The sequence below is a fragment of the Ornithodoros turicata genome, chromosome 1 (genome assembly GCF_037126465.1).
Source record: "Ornithodoros turicata isolate Travis chromosome 1, ASM3712646v1, whole genome shotgun sequence".
Classification (NCBI taxonomy): Eukaryota; Metazoa; Arthropoda; class Arachnida; order Ixodida; family Argasidae; genus Ornithodoros; species Ornithodoros turicata.
The window spans coordinates 220,004,097-220,028,884 of record NC_088201.1 but is presented as its reverse complement, the minus strand read 5'-3'; the positions used below and the strand labels follow the sequence as shown (position 1 = coordinate 220,028,884).

The following is a 24,788-nucleotide window of genomic DNA, read 5'->3' as shown; positions in this document are numbered from 1 at the left end:
CGCATGCGCTATGAATGGCTGGACAAATAGTCGCTTTTCTGGATGGGAACGCTATGGATAGCGTTCGAGTTCGGGAAGCACCAGGAGATGCGGCTGTTTTCGCCCAGATCCTTTTGTGACATGTGTTCCGTTTCTTCTTCATTTCAGCTTTATGATCCTTGCTTTCATGAATGCAATTCTGAAGTTCGCTCATTTAAGGTAACTTTTTGTTACCCTAAGAACTCTGTGTCCCCTCGCCTACCAAAACGATTCCAGACTCCAAGACTACCAAAGCTGGCAGGTTGCACAGTTTCATTTGCACGATGACGAACGTGGCTCTGTGACCATATGCGGCACACACCGCCTCTATACGGAAGTATGTACGGAAGTACGGAAGTGTGTGCGTTAACTGGCTGTGTGCAGCTCACAAAGCGGGTGTCTGTATAGCGTGTTGTCTTCCTGCCGTATCATGTCTACTTTTGTACCAAACCAAATCACTCGCACCAGTGCTTCTGGAACTTTTGTGTTCTTTACGTCTTACAATGTTAATACAGACATTCATGCATTCATACTTTGTTTATTTATTTATTTTAAATATAATAGAAACTACTTGAATGGAGCCCAACAAACAAATGCCTCTTTACGGGCAGCGTTTTGCGTGTAGCATAATTAATGTGGCATTCTTTTCCGGTCGGCCCCTGACGCACATTGACCGCACCCCCAATACTTCCTGCTGTCCTACTCCAGTAAGCATGTGCCTACATCTGCTCATAGCTCCTCCGCAGACGCACAGTGTGAGACTGTGACGCCCTGCTCGTGGCGTGCGCGGAAGCACTTTAGCACAGGCTTCTTCCAACGTGAGCTTGAGGCGCCTTCCGTGAGGCGCAGGCGGAAGCGCTTTACTGAGCATTACTGGCTATTAAGCGCTTCACTGGGTATGAGCCATTTTGCCTCCACTTTACACCTCTCGCCGCAAAAACACTGTATTCTAGGTCCAGCGGATCACCTTGTGACCTCATGAAACCTTCAGGAGCGCTTGCCTCGTCGGTTTTCGACGAATGTCCTTTCCCATTATGTTTTGTAATTTATTCCAGACGATGTTGTCGTCAGTGGCAAGGGTGTATGTGGACAAATGCCTCCTAGCGCCATCCCACTATTAGAACAGATTGAACTTGGCGCGAGGACAACATTTGCTCCTGTTGGAGCACCGGCGACGTTGCCGTTTTCGGTAGGAAAATTCAGCATATGAGGAAATCTCCACAGAAATAACGCCATCTGTGATGATTTTTTTTTTTTTTTTGTTGTTGTTGTTGTTCTGCCGGAAGAGCGCTTTCGCCCTTACCTTTAAATGCGAGTGGAAAAGCGGTTCTGTGCTTCCTGCGGCAACGTAAAGGTTTAGCTGGCTGAATTAAACGAAAGCTCATCATTCAAACTTTATGAGGGCTACGTCACACGAGGTTGCGAATTCGGCCATAGGGTGTCCCACGTGCCTAAATTATATATATATATATATATATATATATATAATGCAGGGGGGAAAGCTATTAAAGAAACAAATAAATGATGCTAGACGTGTTCGTAATTCAAACTTACAGATTAACATGGCTTCTATGGCTGCACGCAGAAAAACAGGATACTCATGGAACGATGCGGCAGCACCAGAGGACACGTGTTTCGCCGTGTTTGCGGCTCGTCGGCCCTGGGTAGCTGCGCATCGTTCCGAATTGGCAAACCAGGGGTCACTCAGCGAGCGATATACACCTGTGAGGGTGACTGAGCACTCCTCAATGCCACAGTGCAAGCCAGTGAATTATAATGCAGGGGGAAAAGCCATTAAAGAAACAAATAAATGATGCTAGACGTGTTTGTAATTCAAACTTACAGATTAACATGGCTTCTATGGCAGCACGCAGAAAAACAGATACTCATGGAACGATGCGGCAGCACCAGAGGACACGTGTTTCGCCGTGTTTGCGGCTCGTCGGCCCTGGGTAGCTGCGCATCGTTCCGAATTGGCAAACCAGGGGTCACTCAGCGAGCGATATACACCTGGGAGGGTGACTGAGCACTCCTCAATGCATCATTTATTTGTTTCTTTAATGGCTTTTCCCCCTGCATTATAATTCACTGGCTTGCACTGTGGCATTGTGGCAGACGAACACCCTTGTCAATGGCAATTTATCGATCGATGGTACATGGCCCGTCATTAAGCCATAAGAACTTCTCCAAATTACCGTGGCTTACATACTTGTAACTTTTATTTTTCAGAGCATCCAACTCGTATTCAAGAAGTGTCTCCAATATCCATGACAGTCAGGTTTTCTCGCAGTAGCTTCCTCATCTGCGTTACCCTGGAAGCAAGCATTTACGACTATAGTCTTTCCGTACGACCGACGATTAAGTTGCGATCCAGCTTTCATTAACGCAATAACAATAACTTAATTTGATGATAAAGTCTGGGGAGTTTTATACGGTGAACTGAATCGTATTGTTGTCATGATGTTAATGGGATAATCTAGTAGCCCCCTAGAATTCAGAAAGTATCTCAAAGAAGAATATCGGCTTTTCATTCGCAAGAACTAGGGACATAACGCAAGCCGTGCTTCACCTAGTACAGGGTCGGTCACACATAAGAGTATTGCACGAGCGCATGACCTGCAAGTACGCCAGCGCCGCGTAACGGATGCTCCTGGGTTTGAGACCTCGCGACCAGCGAACGTTCGCTACCTCTCGGTTCGGTTCGTCATTGCTCTCGCGGCGCCGGCGGGCGGAGAGATCCACCTGCTGTTGCTATTCAATCTGTGCTGGCGATGTTTTGATCAGTCTCTGGCGCGGCGTAATATTTTACGATATCAACGACTTATCAGGATCGAGAAGGAAAGTGAAACAGGCTCACGTGATGACATACGGCGGATCCTTCGCATGCGTCGTAACAAGAAAATACACATATAACTATACATAGCAATAAACAGTTATTACATGACAAAATCGGAAGGTTTAACAACACCGTTTTAACACCGTATGCACCGACACACCATACTAACGACACAAAGTATGCCACGACATGCGCCTGTTTCACATTTCTTCTCGATTCCTCTAGGACAAGGATTACGTCGCGCCACGCACTGATCAAAACATCGCCAGCAGAGGTTGAATAGCAACGGGCGGGTCTCCCCGCCCGCTGGCGCCACGAGGGCAATGACGTTCAAAAACCGAGAGGTGGCCAACGCTCGCTAGGCGCGAGGTCTCAAACCCAGCAGCATCCGTTATGCGGCGCTGGCGTACTTGCAGGTCATGCGCTCCCGCGATATTTTGATGTGTGGCCGACCCTGTACATGATGGCAATAGTTGACCCTGTACATCCGTGTATTGGGTGTAATCCACCCCTACACGCCACGCATTTTGAACGCTTTTTCTTGAATAACTTAACTTCACTTACATAAATTGCAATGCTGACTGTGGTGTCTCGAATATGTTATAAAGCACATATGTTCACGGAGTTTGAGCGTCTACGAATAATTTCCTTGGTACCACGGACATACACGTGAAATTCAAGAGCTTAATGCGGAAATGAGTGGAACGCGCGAGCGTAGGTAACCGACAATTTTCTATCTAGAAAAGCATACTTTGGTAGAATGATGCAACTACTAATAGTCACAGATGCTTCGCCTCGCTTATTCACTCACCACTTTCAGTTGGCATTTCACAGTACTTTAACTCTCCAGTCTCGAGGTTGAGGCATGCCTGACGCCATCTCTTTGACAGCTGACGTGAGCCTGCACCTTTCGCCACGACAAAAATCATAAAACTCATCATTTTTTGAAGTACAAAGATAAACGTTATAACATTACATCGACTCATACAAATATAATATCATTGCTATATATACGAGGGGGACTACATAAGAGCAAGACGGCTTCATGGAGCGCCATTCTGCTGTAGCTCCTCCCCAGCAAGATGCGCACTAGGAAAAGGGTAAAAAAAAGTAACGCAAACACGAAAGAAGCACCGGAAGGCATGTAGCATGAACCTTCAAAAGTAGCGTTGGCGAATACAAGTTTGAGACTCAGTTTCCAACGTGGTAGTGGTACACACACGAGTGGGGCTCCACGCTGTTACTCTAACAGTGCGAAAAAATAGTTTCACGAGGAAAGAAAAGATGAGATGATTCAAACGCTTCAAGAGCCAAATGGCAATTGCATTTTTACCCCCTATTTTGGCACACTAGCAATGGGATAGCGCGGCTATGCCAGTGTGGCAGTCTCTGACGCAGTTAGCACCACTTGCTTTAATACTGGCGGCGACCCCTGCATCAACGCATCGAACAATTATGCGATAGAAAGTGTAGGAGAAAAAGCAAGGCAAACCCGTACATGAAAAGGAACAATATTTTCCAGTACACAATACAATATGCCTATATTGACACACACACACACATATATACAGGGTGTCCCAGCTAAATGCGAACATATTTAATATATATATATATATATATATAATGCAGGAAAAAAAAAGCCATTAAAGAAACAAATAAATGATACTAGACGTGTTTGAAATTCAAACTTACAGGTTAATATGGCTTCTATGGCTGCACGCAGAGAAACAGATACTCATGGAACGATGCGGCAGCACCAGAGGACACGTGTTTCGCCGTGTTTGCGGCTCATCGGCCCTGGGTAGCTGCGCATCGTTCCGAATTGGCAAACCAGGGGTCACTCAGCGAGCGATATACACCTGGGAGGGTGACTGAGCACTCCTCAATGCCACAGTGCAAGCCAGTGAATTGTAATGCAGGAAAAAAAAGCCATTAAAGAAACAAATAAATGATACTAGACGTGTTTGAAATTCAAACTTACAGGTTAATATGGCTTCTATGGCTGCACGCAGAGAAACAGATACTCATGGAACGATGCGGCAGCACCAGAGGACACGTGTTTCGCCGTGTTTGCGGCTCATCGGCCCTGGGTAGCTGCGCATCGTTCCGAATTGGCAAACCAGGGGTCACTCAGCGAGCGATATACACCTGGGAGGGTGACTGAGCACTCCTCAATGCCACAGTGCAAGCCAGTGAATTGTAATGCAGGAAAAAAAAGCCATTAAAGAAACAAATAAATGATACTAGACGTGTTTGAAATTCAAACTTACAGGTTAATATGGCTTCTATGGCTGCACGCAGAGAAACAGATACTCATGGAACGATGCGGCAGCACCAGAGGACACGTATATATATATATATATATATAGATACTCATTGAACGATGCGACAGCACCAGAGGACACGTGTTTCGCCGTGTTTGCGGCTCGTCGGCCCTGGGTAGCTGCGCATCGTTCGGGATTGGCAAACCAGGGGTCACTCAGCGAGCGATATACACCTGGGAGGGTGACCGAGCACTCCTCAATGCCACAGTGCAAGCCAGTGAATTATAAAGAGGGGGGAAAAGCCATTAAAAAAAAATAGGTAAATGATGCTAGACGTGTTTGAAATTCAAACTTACAGTTAAGATGGCTTCTATGGCTGCACGTAGAGGAATCCTCCCAGGTTTATATCGCTCGCTGAGTGACCCCTGGTTTGCCAATCCCGAACGATGCGCAGCTACCCAGGGCCGACGAGCCGCAAACACGGCGAAACACGTGTCCTCTGGTGCTGTCGCATCGTTCAATGAGTATCTGTTCCTCTACGTGCAGCCATAGAAGCCATCTTAACTGTAAGTTTGAATTTCAAACACGTCTAGCATCATTTACCTATTTTTTTAATGGCTTTTCCCCCCTCTTTATAATTCACTGGCTTGCACTGTGGCATTGAGGAGTGCTCGGTCACCCTCCCAGGTGTATATCGCTCGCTGAGTGACCCCTGGTTTGCCAATCCCGAACGATGCGCAGCTACCCAGGGCCGACGAGCCGCAAACACGGCGAAACACGTGTCCTCTGGTGCTGTCGCATCGTTCAATGAGTATCTGTTCCTCTACGTGCAGCCATAGAAGCCATCTTAACTGTAAGTTTGAATTTCAAACACGTCTAGCATCATTTACCTATTTTTTTAATGGCTTTTCCCCCCTCTTTATAATTCACTGGCTTGCACTGTGGCATTGAGGAGTGCTCGGTCACCCTCCCAGGTGTATATCGCTCGCTGAGTGACCCCTGGTTTGCCAATCCCGAACGATGCGCAGCTACCCAGGGCCGACGAGCCGCAAACACGGCGAAACACGTGTCCTCTGGTGCTGTCGCATCGTTCAATGAGTATCTGTTCCTCTACGTGCAGCCATAGAAGCCATCTTAACTGTAAGTTTGAATTTCAAACACGTCTATCATCATTTACCTATTTTTTTTAATGGCTTTTCCCCCCTCTTTATAATTCACTGGCTTGCACTGTGGCATTGAGGAGTGCTCGGTCACCCTCCCAGGTGTATATCGCTCGCTGAGTGACCCCTGGTTTGCCAATCCCGAACGATGCGCAGCTACCCAGGGCCGACGAGCCGCAAACACGGCGAAACACGTGTCCTCTGGTGCTGTCGCATCGTTCAATGAGTATCTGTTCCTCTACGTGCAGCCATAGAAGCCATCTTAACTGTAAGTTTGAATTTCAAACACGTCTAGCATCATTTACCTATTTTTTTTTAATGGCTTTTCCCCCCTCTTTATAATTCACTGGCTTGCACTGTGGCATTGAGGAGTGCTCGGTCACCCTCCCAGGTGTATATCGCTCGCTGAGTGACCCCTGGTTTGCCAATCCCGAACGATGCGCAGCTACCCAGGGCCGACGAGCCGCAAACACGGCGAAACACGTGTCCTCTGGTGCTGTCGCATCGTTCAATGAGTATCTGTTCCTCTACGTGCAGCCATAGAAGCCATCTTAACTGTAAGTTTGAATTTCAAACACGTCTAGCATCATTTACCTATTTTTTTAATGGCTTTTCCCCCCTCTTTATAATTCACTGGCTTGCACTGTGGCATTGAGGAGTGCTCGGTCACCCTCCCAGGTGTATATCGCTCGCTGAGTGACCCCTGGTTTGCCAATCCCGAACGATGCGCAGCTACCCAGGGCCGACGAGCCGCAAACACGGCGAAACACGTGTCCTCTGGTGCTGTCGCATCGTTCAATGAGTATCTGTTCCTCTACGTGCAGCCATAGAAGCCATCTTAACTGTAAGTTTGAATTTCAAACACGTCTAGCATCATTTACCTATTTTTTTAATGGCTTTTCCCCCCTCTTTATAATTCACTGGCTTGCACTGTGGCATTGAGGAGTGCTCGGTCACCCTCCCAGGTGTATATCGCTCGCTGAGTGACCCCTGGTTTGCCAATCCCGAACGATGCGCAGCTACCCAGGGCCGACGAGCCGCAAACACGGCGAAACACGTGTCCTCTGGTGCTGTCGCATCGTTCAATGAGTATCTGTTCCTCTACGTGCAGCCATAGAAGCCATCTTAACTGTAAGTTTGAATTTCAAACACGTCTAGCATCATTTACCTATTTTTTTAATGGCTTTTCCCCCCTCTTTATAATTCACTGGCTTGCACTGTGGCATTGAGGAGTGCTCGGTCACCCTCCCAGGTGTATATCGCTCGCTGAGTGACCCCTGGTTTGCCAATCCCGAACGATGCGCAGCTACCCAGGGCCGACGAGCCGCAAACACGGCAAAACACGTGTCCTCTGGTGCTGTCGCATCGTTCAATGAGTATCTGTTCCTCTACGTGCAGCCATAGAAGCCATCTTAACTGTAAGTTTGAATTTCAAACACGTCTAGCATCATTTACCTATTTTTTTTAATGGCTTTTCCCCCCTCTTTATAATTCACTGGCTTGCACTGTGGCATTGAGGAGTGCTCGGTCACCCTCCCAGGTGTATATCGCTCGCTGAGTGACCCCTGGTTTGCCAATCCCGAACGATGCGCAGCTACCCAGGGCCGACGAGCCGCAAACACGGCGAAACACGTGTCCTCTGGTGCTGTCGCATCGTTCAATGAGTATCTGTTCCTCTACGTGCAGCCATAGAAGCCATCTTAACTGTAAGTTTGAATTTCAAACACGTCTAGCATCATTTACCTATTTTTTTTTAATGGCTTTTCCCCCCTCTTTATAATTCACTGGCTTGCACTGTGGCATTGAGGAGTGCTCGGTCACCCTCCCAGGTGTATATCGCTCGCTGAGTGACCCCTGGTTTGCCAATCCCGAACGATGCGCAGCTACCCAGGGCCGACGAGCCGCAAACACGGCGAAACACGTGTCCTCTGGTGCTGTCGCATCGTTCAATGAGTATCTGTTCCTCTACGTGCAGCCATAGAAGCCATCTTAACTGTAAGTTTGAATTTCAAACACGTCTAGCATCATTTACCTATTTTTTTTAATGGCTTTTCCCCCCTCTTTATAATTCACTGGCTTGCACTGTGGCATTGAGGAGTGCTCGGTCACCCTCCCAGGTGTATATCGCTCGCTGAGTGACCCCTGGTTTGCCAATCCCGAACGATGCGCAGCTACCCAGGGCCGACGAGCCGCAAACACGGCGAAACACGTGTCCTCTGGTGCTGTCGCATCGTTCAATGAGTATCTGTTCCTCTACGTGCAGCCATAGAAGCCATCTTAACTGTAAGTTTGAATTTCAAACACGTCTAGCATCATTTACCTATTTTTTTAATGGCTTTTCCCCCCTCTTTATAATTCACTGGCTTGCACTGTGGCATTGAGGAGTGCTCGGTCACCCTCCCAGGTGTATATCGCTCGCTGAGTGACCCCTGGTTTGCCAATCCCGAACGATGCGCAGCTACCCAGGGCCGACGAGCCGCAAACACGGCGAAACACGTGTCCTCTGGTGCTGTCGCATCGTTCAATGAGTATCTGTTCCTCTACGTGCAGCCATAGAAGCCATCTTAACTGTAAGTTTGAATTTCAAACACGTCTAGCATCATTTACCTATTTTTTTAATGGCTTTTCCCCCCTCTTTATAATTCACTGGCTTGCACTGTGGCATTGAGGAGTGCTCGGTCACCCTCCCAGGTGTATATCGCTCGCTGAGTGACCCCTGGTTTGCCAATCCCGAACGATGCGCAGCTACCCAGGGCCGACGAGCCGCAAACACGGCGAAACACGTGTCCTCTGGTGCTGTCGCATCGTTCAATGAGTATCTGTTCCTCTACGTGCAGCCATAGAAGCCATCTTAACTGTAAGTTTGAATTTCAAACACGTCTAGCATCATTTACCTATTTTTTTAATGGCTTTTCCCCCCTCTTTATAATTCACTGGCTTGCACTGTGGCATTGAGGAGTGCTCGGTCACCCTCCCAGGTGTATATCGCTCGCTGAGTGACCCCTGGTTTGCCAATCCCGAACGATGCGCAGCTACCCAGGGCCGACGAGCCGCAAACACGGCGAAACACGTGTCCTCTGGTGCTGTCGCATCGTTCAATGAGTATCTGTTCCTCTACGTGCAGCCATAGAAGCCATCTTAACTGTAAGTTTGAATTTCAAACACGTCTAGCATCATTTACCTATTTTTTTTAATGGCTTTTCCCCCCTCTTTATAATTCACTGGCTTGCACTGTGGCATTGAGGAGTGCTCGGTCACCCTCCCAGGTGTATATCGCTCGCTGAGTGACCCCTGGTTTGCCAATCCCGAACGATGCGCAGCTACCCAGGGCCGACGAGCCGCAAACACGGCGAAACACGTGTCCTCTGGTGCTGTCGCATCGTTCAATGAGTATCTGTTCCTCTACGTGCAGCCATAGAAGCCATCTTAACTGTAAGTTTGAATTTCAAACACGTCTAGCATCATTTACCTATTTTTTTTTAATGGCTTTTCCCCCCTCTTTATAATTCACTGGCTTGCACTGTGGCATTGAGGAGTGCTCGGTCACCCTCCCAGGTGTATATCGCTCGCTGAGTGACCCCTGGTTTGCCAATCCCGAACGATGCGCAGCTACCCAGGGCCGACGAGCCGCAAACACGGCGAAACACGTGTCCTCTGGTGCTGTCGCATCGTTCAATGAGTATCTGTTCCTCTACGTGCAGCCATAGAAGCCATCTTAACTGTAAGTTTGAATTTCAAACACGTCTAGCATCATTTACCTATTTTTTTTAATGGCTTTTCCCCCCTCTTTATAATTCACTGGCTTGCACTGTGGCATTGAGGAGTGCTCGGTCACCCTCCCAGGTGTATATCGCTCGCTGAGTGACCCCTGGTTTGCCAATCCCGAACGATGCGCAGCTACCCAGGGCCGACGAGCCGCAAACACGGCGAAACACGTGTCCTCTGGTGCTGTCGCATCGTTCAATGAGTATCTGTTCCTCTACGTGCAGCCATAGAAGCCATCTTAACTGTAAGTTTGAATTTCAAACACGTCTAGCATCATTTACCTATTTTTTTTAATGGCTTTTCCCCCCTCTTTATAATTCACTGGCTTGCACTGTGGCATTGAGGAGTGCTCGGTCACCCTCCCAGGTGTATATCGCTCGCTGAGTGACCCCTGGTTTGCCAATCCCGAACGATGCGCAGCTACCCAGGGCCGACGAGCCGCAAACACGGCGAAACACGTGTCCTCTGGTGCTGTCGCATCGTTCAATGAGTATCTGTTCCTCTACGTGCAGCCATAGAAGCCATCTTAACTGTAAGTTTGAATTTCAAACACGTCTAGCATCATTTACCTATTTTTTTTAATGGCTTTTCCCCCCTCTTTATAATTCACTGGCTTGCACTGTGGCATTGAGGAGTGCTCGGTCACCCTCCCAGGTGTATATCGCTCGCTGAGTGACCCCTGGTTTGCCAATCCCGAACGATGCGCAGCTACCCAGGGCCGACGAGCCGCAAACACGGCGAAACACGTGTCCTCTGGTGCTGTCGCATCGTTCAATGAGTATCTGTTCCTCTACGTGCAGCCATAGAAGCCATCTTAACTGTAAGTTTGAATTTCAAACACGTCTAGCATCATTTACCTATTTTTTTTAATGGCTTTTCCCCCCTCTTTATAATTCACTGGCTTGCACTGTGGCATTGAGGAGTGCTCGGTCACCCTCCCAGGTGTATATCGCTCGCTGAGTGACCCCTGGTTTGCCAATCCCGAACGATGCGCAGCTACCCAGGGCCGACGAGCCGCAAACACGGCGAAACACGTGTCCTCTGGTGCTGTCGCATCGTTCAATGAGTATCTGTTCCTCTACGTGCAGCCATAGAAGCCATCTTAACTGTAAGTTTGAATTTCAAACACGTCTAGCATCATTTACCTATTTTTTTTTAATGGCTTTTCCCCCCTCTTTATAATTCACTGGCTTGCACTGTGGCATTGAGGAGTGCTCGGTCACCCTCCCAGGTGTATATCGCTCGCTGAGTGACCCCTGGTTTGCCAATCCCGAACGATGCGCAGCTACCCAGGGCCGACGAGCCGCAAACACGGCGAAACACGTGTCCTCTGGTGCTGTCGCATCGTTCAATGAGTATCTGTTCCTCTACGTGCAGCCATAGAAGCCATCTTAACTGTAAGTTTGAATTTCAAACACGTCTAGCATCATTTACCTATTTTTTTTTAATGGCTTTTCCCCCCTCTTTATAATTCACTGGCTTGCACTGTGGCATTGAGGAGTGCTCGGTCACCCTCCCAGGTGTATATCGCTCGCTGAGTGACCCCTGGTTTGCCAATCCCGAACGATGCGCAGCTACCCAGGGCCGACGAGCCGCAAACACGGCGAAACACGTGTCCTCTGGTGCTGTCGCATCGTTCAATGAGTATCTGTTCCTCTACGTGCAGCCATAGAAGCCATCTTAACTGTAAGTTTGAATTTCAAACACGTCTAGCATCATTTACCTATTTTTTTTTAATGGCTTTTCCCCCCTCTTTATAATTCACTGGCTTGCACTGTGGCATTGAGGAGTGCTCGGTCACCCTCCCAGGTGTATATCGCTCGCTGAGTGACCCCTGGTTTGCCAATCCCGAACGATGCGCAGCTACCCAGGGCCGACGAGCCGCAAACACGGCGAAACACGTGTCCTCTGGTGCTGTCGCATCGTTCAATGAGTATCTGTTCCTCTACGTGCAGCCATAGAAGCCATCTTAACTGTAAGTTTGAATTTCAAACACGTCTAGCATCATTTACCTATTTTTTTTTAATGGCTTTTCCCCCCTCTTTATAATTCACTGGCTTGCACTGTGGCATTGAGGAGTGCTCGGTCACCCTCCCAGGTGTATATCGCTCGCTGAGTGACCCCTGTTTGCCAATCCCGAACGATGCGCAGCTACCCAGGGCCGACGAGCCGCAAACACGGCGAAACACGTGTCCTCTGGTGCTGTCGCATCGTTCAATGAGTATCTGTTCCTCTACGTGCAGCCATAGAAGCCATCTTAACTGTAAGTTTGAATTTCAAACACGTCTAGCATCATTTACCTATTTTTTTTTAATGGCTTTTCCCCCCTCTTTATAATTCACTGGCTTGCACTGTGGCATTGAGGAGTGCTCGGTCACCCTCCCAGGTGTATATCGCTCGCTGAGTGACCCCTGGTTTGCCAATCCCGAACGATGCGCAGCTACCCAGGGCCGACGAGCCGCAAACACGGCGAAACACGTGTCCTCTGGTGCTGTCGCATCGTTCAATGAGTATCTGTTCCTCTACGTGCAGCCATAGAAGCCATCTTAACTGTAAGTTTGAATTTCAAACACGTCTAGCATCATTTACCTATTTTTTTTTAATGGCTTTTCCCCCCTCTTTATAATTCACTGGCTTGCACTGTGGCATTGAGGAGTGCTCGGTCACCCTCCCAGGTGTATATCGCTCGCTGAGTGACCCCTGGTTTGCCAATCCCGAACGATGCGCAGCTACCCAGGGCCGACGAGCCGCAAACACGGCGAAACACGTGTCCTCTGGTGCTGTCGCATCGTTCAATGAGTATCTGTTCCTCTACGTGCAGCCATAGAAGCCATCTTAACTGTAAGTTTGAATTTCAAACACGTCTAGCATCATTTACCTATTTTTTTTAATGGCTTTTCCCCCCTCTTTATAATTCACTGGCTTGCACTGTGGCATTGAGGAGTGCTCGGTCACCCTCCCAGGTGTATATCGCTCGCTGAGTGACCCCTGGTTTGCCAATCCCGAACGATGCGCAGCTACCCAGGGCCGACGAGCCGCAAACACGGCGAAACACGTGTCCTCTGGTGCTGTCGCATCGTTCAATGAGTATCTGTTCCTCTACGTGCAGCCATAGAAGCCATCTTAACTGTAAGTTTGAATTTCAAACACGTCTAGCATCATTTACCTATTTTTTTTAATGGCTTTTCCCCCCTCTTTATAATTCACTGGCTTGCACTGTGGCATTGAGGAGTGCTCGGTCACCCTCCCAGGTGTATATCGCTCGCTGAGTGACACCTGGTTTGCCAATCCCGAACGATGCGCAGCTACCCAGGGCCGACGAGCCGCAAACACGGCGAAACACGTGTCCTCTGGTGCTGTCGCATCGTTCAATGAGTATCTGTTCCTCTACGTGCAGCCATAGAAGCCATCTTAACTGTAAGTTTGAATTTCAAACACGTCTAGCATCATTTACCTATTTTTTTTAATGGCTTTTCCCCCCTCTTTATAATTCACTGGCTTGCACTGTGGCATTGAGGAGTGCTCGGTCACCCTCCCAGGTGTATATCGCTCGCTGAGTGACCCCTGGTTTGCCAATCCCGAACGATGCGCAGCTACCCAGGGCCGACGAGCCGCAAACACGGCGAAACACGTGTCCTCTGGTGCTGTCGCATCGTTCAATGAGTATCTGTTCCTCTACGTGCAGCCATAGAAGCCATCTTAACTGTAAGTTTGAATTTCAAACACGTCTAGCATCATTTACCTATTTTTTTAATGGCTTTTCCCCCCTCTTTATAATTCACTGGCTTGCACTGTGGCATTGAGGAGTGCTCGGTCACCCTCCCAGGTGTATATCGCTCGCTGAGTGACCCCTGGTTTGCCAATCCCGAACGATGCGCAGCTACCCAGGGCCGACGAGCCGCAAACACGGCAAAACACGTGTCCTCTGGTGCTGTCGCATCGTTCAATGAGTATCTGTTCCTCTACGTGCAGCCATAGAAGCCATCTTAACTGTAAGTTTGAATTTCAAACACGTCTAGCATCATTTACCTATTTTTTTTAATGGCTTTTCCCCCCTCTTTATAATTCACTGGCTTGCACTGTAGCATTGAGGAGTGCTCGGTCACGCTCCCAGGTGTATATCGCTCGCTGAGTGACCCCTGGTTTGCCAATCCCGAACGATGCGCAGCTACCCAGGGCCGACGAGCCGCAAACACGGCGAAACACGTGTCCTCTGGTGCTGTCGCATCGTTCAATGAGTATCTGTTCCTCTACGTGCAGCCATAGAAGCCATCTTAACTGTAAGTTTGAATTTCAAACACGTATAGCATCATTTACCTATTTTTTTTTAATGGCTTTTCCCCCCTCTTTATAATTCACTGGCTTGCACTGTGGCATTGAGGAGTGCTCGGTCACCCTCCCAGGTGTATATCGCTCGCTGAGTGACCCCTGGTTTGCCAATCCCGAACGATGCGCAGCTACCCAGGGCCGACGAGCCGCAAACACGGCGAAACACGTGTCCTCTGGTGCTGTCGCATCGTTCAATGAGTATCTGTTCCTCTACGTGCAGCCATAGAAGCCATCTTAACTGTAAGTTTGAATTTCAAACACGTCTAGCATCATTTACCTATTTTTTTTAATGGCTTTTCCCCCCTCTTTATAATTCACTGGCTTGCACTGTGGCATTGAGGAGTGCTCGGTCACCCTCCCAGGTGTATATCGCTCGCTGAGTGACCCCTGGTTTGCCAATCCCGAACGATGCGCAGCTACCCAGGGCCGACGAGCCGCAAACACGGCGAAACACGTGTCCTCTGGTGCTGTCGCATCGTTCAATGAGTATCTGTTCATCTACGTGCAGCCATAGAAGCCATCTTAACTGTAAGTTTGAATTTCAAACACGTCTAGCATCATTTACCTATTTTTTTAATGGCTTTTCCCCCCTCTTTATAATTCACTGGCTTGCACTGTGGCATTGAGGAGTGCTCGGTCACCCTCCCAGGTGTATATCGCTCGCTGAGTGACCCCTGGTTTGCCAATCCCGAACGATGCGCAGCTACCCAGGGCCGACGAGCCGCAAACACGGCGAAACACGTGTCCTCTGGTGCTGTCGCATCGTTCAATGAGTATCTGTTCCTCTACGTGCAGCCATAGAAGCCATCTTAACTGTAAGTTTGAATTTCAAACACGTCTAGCATCATTTACCTATTTTTTTTAATGGCTTTTCCCCCCTCTTTATAATTCACTGGCTTGCACTGTGGCATTGAGGAGTGCTCGGTCACCCTCCCAGGTGTATATCGCTCGCTGAGTGACCCCTGGTTTGCCAATCCCGAACGATGCGCAGCTACCCAGGGCCGACGAGCCGCAAACACGGCGAAACACGTGTCCTCTGGTGCTGTCGCATCGTTCAATGAGTATCTGTTCCTCTACGTGCAGCCATAGAAGCCATCTTAACTGTAAGTTTGAATTTCAAACACGTCTAGCATCATTTACCTATTTTTTTTAATGGCTTTTCCCCCCTCTTTATAATTCACTGGCTTGCACTGTGGCATTGAGGAGTGCTCGGTCACCCTCCCAGGTGTATATCGCTCGCTGAGTGACCCCTGGTTTGCCAATCCCGAACGATGCGCAGCTACCCAGGGCCGACGAGCCGCAAACACGGCGAAACACGTGTCCTCTGGTGCTGTCGCATCGTTCAATGAGTATCTGTTCCTCTACGTGCAGCCATAGAAGCCATCTTAACTGTAAGTTTGAATTTCAAACACGTCTAGCATCATTTACCTATTTTTTTTAATGGCTTTTCCCCCCTCTTTATATATATATATATATGATGGTGAAAGATGAAAGTCACTGAAAAGGTTAGCCAGCTGTAGGACTCGAACCCACATCTTCTGGATTACCGGTCCAGGGCTCTACCAATTGAGCTAAGCTAACACGCCTTCTCAGCGACTTCCAGGGTGCGTCATGTGAAGGGACAAACCAGTCACCCTCTCTCACTCATCCTCCTTTCCCTCTTACATTTTTGCACACTCATACACACATTCATACGACAGGGAGCGACGCAAGCAGCAATTGTTGAACATGAGATAACTGATGTTCTGAGGCTGGAACAATATAGAAGGGACAATCACATACAAGGCCTCAAGTTGCCTAAGAAATTAACGGTGAAAGATGAAAGTCACTGAAAAGGCTGGCTAACCTTTTCAGTGACTTTCATCTTTCACCGTTAATTTCTTAGGCAACTTGAGGCCTTGTATGTGATTGTCCCTTCTATATTGTTCCAGCCTCAGAACACCAGTTATCTCAACATTGATGTCTCGCCGAGACGCACTGTTAGCGCAGATCCAAGATCGTGTCACTTCCCTACGCCGTGCTGACGAGTCCCAAGCAGGACGAAACAGCTGTACTCAGCTGGGAGTGCACGATCAAATTGTAAACATATATATATATATATATATATATATATATATATATATATATATATACATAATGAAAGGGGAAAAAAGCTTTTTAGAAACAGGTAAATGACACTAGACGTATGTGAAATTATAAATTACACATTAAAATGGCTTCTATGGCTGCACGAAGAGAAACAAATACTCATGGAGCGATGCGACAGCATCAGAGGACACGTGTTTCGCCGTGTTTGCGGCTCGTCAACTCTGGGTAGCTGCGCATCGTTCGGAATTGGCAAACCAGCGGTCGCTCAGCGAGCGATATACACCTGGGAGGGTGACTGAGCACTCATCAATGCAACAGTGCAAGCCAGTGAATTATTATGAGGGAAAAAAGCCATTAAAGAAACAGGTAAATGACACTAGACGTATTTGAAATTACAAATTACAGATTAAAATGGCTTCTATGGCTGCAGGACATCTATTTCTTTCGGTGACCTGATACCCTAGCCGTTTTCAGAACAAAAATCCGTTCGGTAGATCGTCCGCAAAAACTTCATGAAGGAACACTTTTTTTTTCTTTGTTTTGTTTATTGCGCACCTTCAGAGACCCGTCTTTCCTTCACCCCCAATGTGGAGAGGGTGAAAGAGCACACTGTCGCCTCTTGGGTTGCGGAAAAAGATTAAAAGAACACAGAAAATGCACCCCAGATAAGGGCAGTTCCGATAGGGTCATCCGATACATGTGTTTTTGTTTTTGTTTTTTCCTCAAGTTCAAGCTCATCTTCGACGCATGAGGCTCCATCACCCTCTCACATTGGGCGTCTCCGAAAATGCACAGTGAACAAAATAAAGAAAAAATGATGTTCCTTCACGATTTTTTTGCGGACGATCTACCGAACGTATTTCTGTTCTGAAACGGCTACGGTATCAGGTCACCGAAAGGAATAGAAGTTCTCATTAGGACAACTTCGTAGCTTATATAATTAAAAAGTCAATTAACTATATTTAGGTAATTAGTCATTTGACGGCTGAGCAACATATGACCAAGGACGTCCACCGACCCAGAGATGATCAAAATGACAACAGCATGTCTATAGCCCTTGTACTTTTTTAACGAAAAATCTGTATCGCCAAAAAAAATACACCCTGTATATGTAGGTAGCAGTGCGCAATACTCGAATTGTTGCTCTGATTACTCTGATGAGAAATTCATAAATTAAATCAGTACTTGTGTTTAGCAAAGAGCACTTCGAAAAAGTGTTTCGATCACAGTTAAAACGGAGCGTAGATACATTTACACTGGCTTTGGAATTGATTAAATATGAATTCGTATTCGAAATACTTTTATACTTTTCATCAGTGACTTCAGATAAATGCATATCGCAGTTCGCTAAGAAGGGGGCTAATGTGCCAGAATCTCTGGAACCAAAATGGCACCACCGAGTGGCAGATAGATCTGTCGGTAAACATATAGGGAGTGAGAGACGTGTGTACTTTACTTACTTGCTGCTTTAAAATACATGTCCGCTTCTACAAGCCCCAAAATGCTGCGCACCCGGATGTACGAAACTGCCGCTCATAGTGAATACGGGTAAAAGTTATCGGAAAGGCAAGGAAAGAACAGCCAAATCGAGCCTACCTGCTAGCTGCCAGAGTTGTACGTAACGCGTTACTAGTAATTGCGTTACTAGTAATCAATTACTTTTTTCAGTAATTTTTTAACGTAATCAATTATTTTGTGAGCAAGTAATTTTCCAAGTAATCTGATTACAATTTTCGGTAATCAATTACTGAGGAATCGATTACTTTTTTAACCTTCTGTCAACAATGGCAACCCTTTTCAGCAAACCAATCTGCTCCTCTGTTCCACCACGAGTTCGACTGAAGCAGTGACGCAGAGGTCACTGTGACGGCCGTCCCTAGTCCACACATGTTCCATGCACACCACAGTAATATGACAATCCCTTACAACCGTGACCTACTGGAGCAACAGTAAAATAGGTGACTGTATTGATAAATTGTGCGGGCTGAACATAACAATAGTAACAAAACGAAGCGGATGTTTCGACGCCTATACGGGCGTCCGTGTTGTGTACATATACATGTAAATGCAGGGCCGGTGCTAGGGGTGTGCGGGGCCTGAGGCAAAGGCACATCGCGGGGCGTGTTTCACACGATTAAGTGCATACTTGATATTTTATAATATGATTATAAAAAAAGTAATCCCTGGTTGAGGGCTTCGTGCGCGGGGCCTAAGGCGGTCGCCTTACTCCCCCCCCCCCCTATCGCCGGCCCTGTGTAAATGTGTATATAAATCTGAAATAAATGCGTGTATGTGTTTTGTATCTTGTTTTCAAATGTATTTGTGAATTTCACGTATCATATATGTTGGTGTCTCATATTAGAATTTACAACAAGAGCTGCATGGTTGCATTCACTGGAGGATTGTTGGCTTTAGTATGGCACACAATATAAAAGTAACGGGAAAAGCAACGCGTTACATTTTTAATCAGTAACGTATTACATTTTAGATGAAGTAATCTGTAACGGTAAAGAATTAGTTATCGCTCAGTAGTAATAGTAATTGTAATCAATTACTTTTTTTCGAGTAACGTGTACAGCTCTGCTATCTGATTCTCGTCGGAGAAGTTTGTGTCTTTTCTTTGTTTTTTTTTTTCGTATCCTCGCTTTTGTACGTCGGCGCGTGTCATCATGAGAACTTGCATGTCTCCCTGACACGGCGCTTAATATTTCAATGCCCTTGTCTTACCTCTGTAGACACGTGCGAAATGCTTCAGTGAAGCTGGAAGCGCGACGGCGGCCTCCATCGCGACGACTGCAAAGAACAAAGAACGATGAGCACATAGCCATCGTGAGCCCGAAAGAAGAAATAGAGAACTCACTGGAGAAAACAAGCAGGAGGAATACGAAAGTGGTTTTCATGGTGACTTCAGGGTCTTCAATTGCTGTGCTGTACAAAGAAAACAAAAAAGGCGAAAGAGAAGACAAGTATATACGCATTATACTTAGAAGAGTAGCAGATAATCTCATCGAACTTATGAGGGACTGCAAAGTGAAAAATAACCCCCATGGTTTTGCCCACAATCCTGCACAACATACTTTTTTTTTCATAACACGCAGAAAGTATCACGTCTCAATTCGGCATATTTTTGAAGCATACATATTTTGAAGATTGCCGGAACATGGACGTTGCTGCAAACGAACGGCAAAAAACAGGGTCTTGGGTTTCGGGTTCAGAGCGTCCAGGCATTTGTCAAGCCGTACCACGTGATAGTGTATTTTGTAGAGAACAAAGTCGACGCATATTATCGTTACAGCTAAACGCCATTATAAAAACGACGTTCACTTCCATAGCTTCGACATTAATAAGGCATTCAGCAAGCTCGCCGCTAGGAGCTACGTTGCGCCGCGCCGTCTGCCAAGACCGTCTGTGTCATCGCGCTTATTGTCTACTCCGTGAGTGGACATGTTAGTCGCGCCAGTGGTTTATCCAGAATTCCAAATGTGGAGGGGCGTTCCAAAAGATTGAAGAGGGGGGGAGACGTTATTATAGTTACGTCATTGCAGCATAAAAACATCTTTACAGAAAAAAGTCGCAAGGGGACCCCCTGTAGGGTTACGCAGGTGAAAAAGTTAGGGGAGTGTCACTGAACATTTGGGGGTGTTAGGAGGTGTAGGGGGGGGGGGGGGTCTGGATAAATCACGGTGATTTGGCTGTCGCTCTGTGTCACGTATTCGAAAGACCTAGATGTACCTGGTGTACGTTGCGGTGCACGGGGATCCACAAATCGTTCATCTTCGACGACGGGCGTTTTGATTCCACAGGACAGTGCGCGAAAACGATTGTGGTTCGAAGCACTCGGCTATTAGATACATCAGTCGTGTCGTCTGTGCTGAGCTCAATTTGCTGCCTATGACTACGAAGATGCAGCAGAAGGCGAATTGCGTAAACGTCAGTCTGCAATTACTCTGCTTCACCGAGATGACGAGCTCAGCACAACGTTTCAGGTATGTACAGGTGCCATATATGTATAGATTATAATATAGCAATGACGTATTTCATTTAACTTATGTTATCATACTTTTCCCTTACTCCACATTGTCAACATGAACAAATTTCATTTTAGGAACATTCAAGTGTTGATGTGGCGCCAGACTGCTTCGTAAAGATCTCATCATTTGAACATCTTTTGAGAAATTTCTCTTTTAAAATAGTTTTAAAACAGTTTCAAATCGACTGCAATGATTTCATATTTGTGCATGTAATTCACTGTATCTGAGAACACTGATGCTACCAGCACATTGCCCACGTCGATGGATACTGTTTGTGATAATTTGCGGCAATCTAGACGATGTGGGTTCGAGTCCTACAGCTAGCTAACCATTTCAGTGACTTCCATCTGCCATCATTAATCCCTTGGACACTTGTGGCTTTCTATGTATTCGTCCTTTCTGTGTGTTCCAGCCTCAGAACATCAATTGTCCCATGTTCGATAATTTGTGTTATTCCGTGCATTTCGTTTAACGTTTTTAGCTAGCATTTGGGAAACACAAAGAGGTATGTATAACATACTGCATAATATGAGCTACGAAGCTAGTTTCCGTCGTACAGGCGGTTGCACAAGTAGCGTGAGCACGTTGGTAGCACATTTAAAACTGTGTTTTGCAACTTCAGCGTTCGGAGCAGATAAATACGAATATATACCGGAAAGCGACGTGATATTACACAGCGATAGGAAATTCGCCAGTTCCTTTACGGGATCAAGCGCGTTGCGTGCATAAAGCACGCGATGGGCGTCAGAAAGGGTCACAAATTTTTCGGAACGACTGCATCCGTGGGATAGTCCTGACTGATGGGTGCCCATGAGGATGCCTTTGTTTTCTGAGCGATGACTGCCTGTTTTGAAATTGGTACGCTAGCGCTGTCTATGGCAGCTGCGTACCCCTGATGTACCTCCGAACTTGTTATTGCACTCCAAAGGTACCCGCGACTTTGCTTTAAGGTGCAGAGTGTGAAGCACTTCTGGCAAAATATAATTACCTTGACTTACAGAGGTTGCCTAGTTGCTTTTCACATTACATACGCTACACTTTAGGCATGGGACCCACACAAAATGAAAAATTATTATTATTATTATTGTGTGAATAGTGTGCGATTTGGCTGCTGACGTCAGGCCCTGCGACACAAGCCCTCGGGCTTAGGCGGGCCTTCATGACTTCCTTCTATGTGTGTGTTTTGAATAAAAATTCCATTCCATTACATTACATTATTATTGGTAACAAATGTTAGTGATCATGATTCTCTAGGCTAATTCCTGATATATTGCATTGAACTGTTGTATTTTGCTTGAGTTGTTCTGTATATGAGAGTTAAGCAGCTATGACACTAATGGTACTCTTCAGCGATTTGTTGTTGACGCCGGGTCCAGTGCAACAAGCCATGTGGCTTAGGCGGACCCGCCTAAAGATTGTTACTTATGAAATAATAAACTATATTATTATTATTATTATTATTATTATTATTATTATTATTATTATTATTATTATTATTATTATTATTATTAAGCTGTCTATACATGACTGTGTGTTCCGCACCTGTTGGAACACTTCGGTGGTCCTACAAGTCCACAAGTCTGGCGATCCATTGAATGTGTCAAATTATCGTCCTGTTAGTCTACTGTGCGCGTTTCCAAAGGTTATTGAGCAGATCCTCTATCGCCAATGTTGTATCGTTTATGTCCGTTGTAGCACCGGATGTCTCAGCACGACGACACGTAGATCACATTAATTTTGTCATTCGTAAAGCACTTCACATGATGTACCATACTATTTTACTTCGCAAACTTCATATGCCTGGTCTCGGAAACGCCCTCATTGCTTTCTTCCTTTTGTGTCTCAGTAACACAAGCTGCGTCGTATAAAAGAGCACGGTGCCTTTTCTTCTCCTTATTTTCGCCGTTCCGGTGTTCCTCAAGGCTCAATTTTTGGGCCGCTCCTTTTCAATGCTTATATTACGGACTTCGCTGGGTATATTCGTCATTCTCATGGCCTTCAGTGTCCCAATGACGTGAAGATATTTAAAGTTATCCACGACCGAAATGACGTTCATTAGCTACAAACTGACGTTTCTTCTGTGGTTGAATGGTGCTCTAAAAATGGGACGGCTATTAATCGAGCGCAGACTTACTCAAGAAATTTTTGACTTCCAGCTGCGTTTTCGTGTCCACGTTAGTGATTGTTTTTTTAGATCTTGTTTAGATCTTTTAGATGTGATCTTTTTACCACCTGGTAGCTACTTACTGATTACCCAACCAGTGACCGCTTATAGTAGCACTTAATAAGGGAAACCTGATCAATCCGTCGACAGGAAGCAGACGGAAAAGTTTGAGGTTTGGATACGCGGATATATCAGACAAAATACTGTCATTGCAGACAAATCGTATTGTTTTTGGGACATTCTGATGGAACAATTATTAAATCCACATATGTAGAGCATTAAATTGTGTCTTGGATGCGCATCATCTCATGTTCATCATCAACAATCCGGTCGTTCTTTGTTTCCTGTAACAATTTCCACTCTCCCGAAATCCCAGTAACATCCGCCATACCGCAAGGCTCTGTTCTCGGACCTCTGCTGTTCCTCATCTATATCAATGACTCACCTAGTGGTCTACCATCAACCGTCCGACTCTTTGCAGACGACTGCGTCATTTATCGTAAAATCGCTTCTCCTCTGGACCACTCAACATTACAAAATGACTTAACGCTAATACAAGAATGGTGCGCAGTATGGCAAATGCCCTTGAACATCAACAAATGTAACATTGTCTCCTTCACACGTCAACGACTCTGCACCCTTCCCCCATTTTCATACACAATCGATAACTTCATTCTGCCACGAGCAGATTCTTACAAATATCTTGGCGTTCATCTTTCAGCAAACATGTCATGGAATACACACATTGACTACATAATCTCGAACGCTAATCGCTCACTTGGCTTCATCCGTCGAACATTAAAGCAGGCACCTCCTCACTTAAAACATCTAGCATATCTCACTCTCACTCGCCCAAAACTGGAATACGCCTCCGCAATATGGGATCCCGCCCAAACATCCCTCATTAATAATCTTGAACGCATCGAAAACAGAGCAACACGATTCATATTCAACAATTACTGCACCACAACATCAGTATCTGCACTGAAAGCTGAACTCAACCTCTCGACCTTAGCACATCGTCGTACCATTTCAAAGTTGTCCCTCTTTCATCGATTCTTCCATACCATACCCACAGATCAATCCCCAATCGTTCGTGCCGGTATCATATTCCCCCGTCTAGACCACACTAATAAAATCACACGTCTTCACTGTAATACAAACGGATTCTCGAAGTCATTCTTTTGTTCCACCATAGTTATTTGTAATGATCTCCCAGAAGACATAGCCACCACTCACGACCACCAGGCATTTTTGAACATTGTACGTCCGCTAAACTGATTTTTTTTGTTTTTTTTCTCTGTTAGATTACTTGCAAATTGTATTAAGTATGTTCGGGTTTTTCATTGGTGTACTAACTCTTTTGTATTATGTCCTCTTTTTCCTCTTTCTTTTTTTATCTTCACTTTCATCATGCAAATGTTCTGTATTTTATTTATATCTTATATACTGTATTGATTTCTCAGTTGTAACTGTATGTATACTGTAATTCTTTTTCTGTTTCTGTGTACTGTAACTAACTGTTTTTCCCACCCCCCATGTAATGCTCGTAAGGGCCCTTGGGGTAAAATAAATAAATAAATAAACAAGAAATAACTGCTCTTGGACGTAAGTACACTGTTAGAAAAAAAGGTATAGAGAGGGTATAATAATGGGCTATTGTACCTTTTTTATACCTTCTGTTGCAAATATATACCTTTGGAGGGTATAGAAAAGGTACAAAGTGCCGATTTATACCTCAAACCATGCACAAGGGTATAAAAGAGGTATGAAGCAGAGATAACATAACATATTTAGACCTCATCATCACGTGTTTATACCTCGTGTATAACATACAACCGAGGATATACCTCATAAGGTATAAGTGCAGGCTGTTTATACCTTCACCGTTTTTATACCTTTACTTGCACCACGTGCTGAACCACATACTTTTCTTTTGTTGAAGCGGTGTCATTTAAGATAAACAGTAATTTGTTTAAGAAACACAGACTCGTTAGAGTTGCATCCACAGTATACAGGTTGAGTTTATGACTGCGTTATACGTAAACTAAACTAACTAAATCTTGCCGTTCTCACCCGTATGGTTGCCCCCCAGGCGAATGATGCTCTACAGCTTACCAAGTCGCCAGCCGT

At 46.1% G+C, this 24,788-nt stretch overlaps 1 long non-coding RNA gene across 1 annotated transcript; it reads right to left on the bottom strand.

The window, feature by feature from the left end:
- Positions 1 to 2,219: 2,219 nt before the first annotated feature.
- LOC135376725 (uncharacterized) lies at positions 2,220 to 19,421 on the bottom strand. The gene is made up of 4 exons (XR_010417822.1): positions 19,321 to 19,421; positions 19,188 to 19,253; positions 3,666 to 3,761; positions 2,220 to 2,330 (listed from the first exon to the last, which is right to left on the bottom strand). It is a non-coding gene; the product is annotated as an uncharacterized LOC135376725 (long non-coding RNA).
- Between the last annotated feature and the right edge of the window lie 5,367 nt (positions 19,422 to 24,788).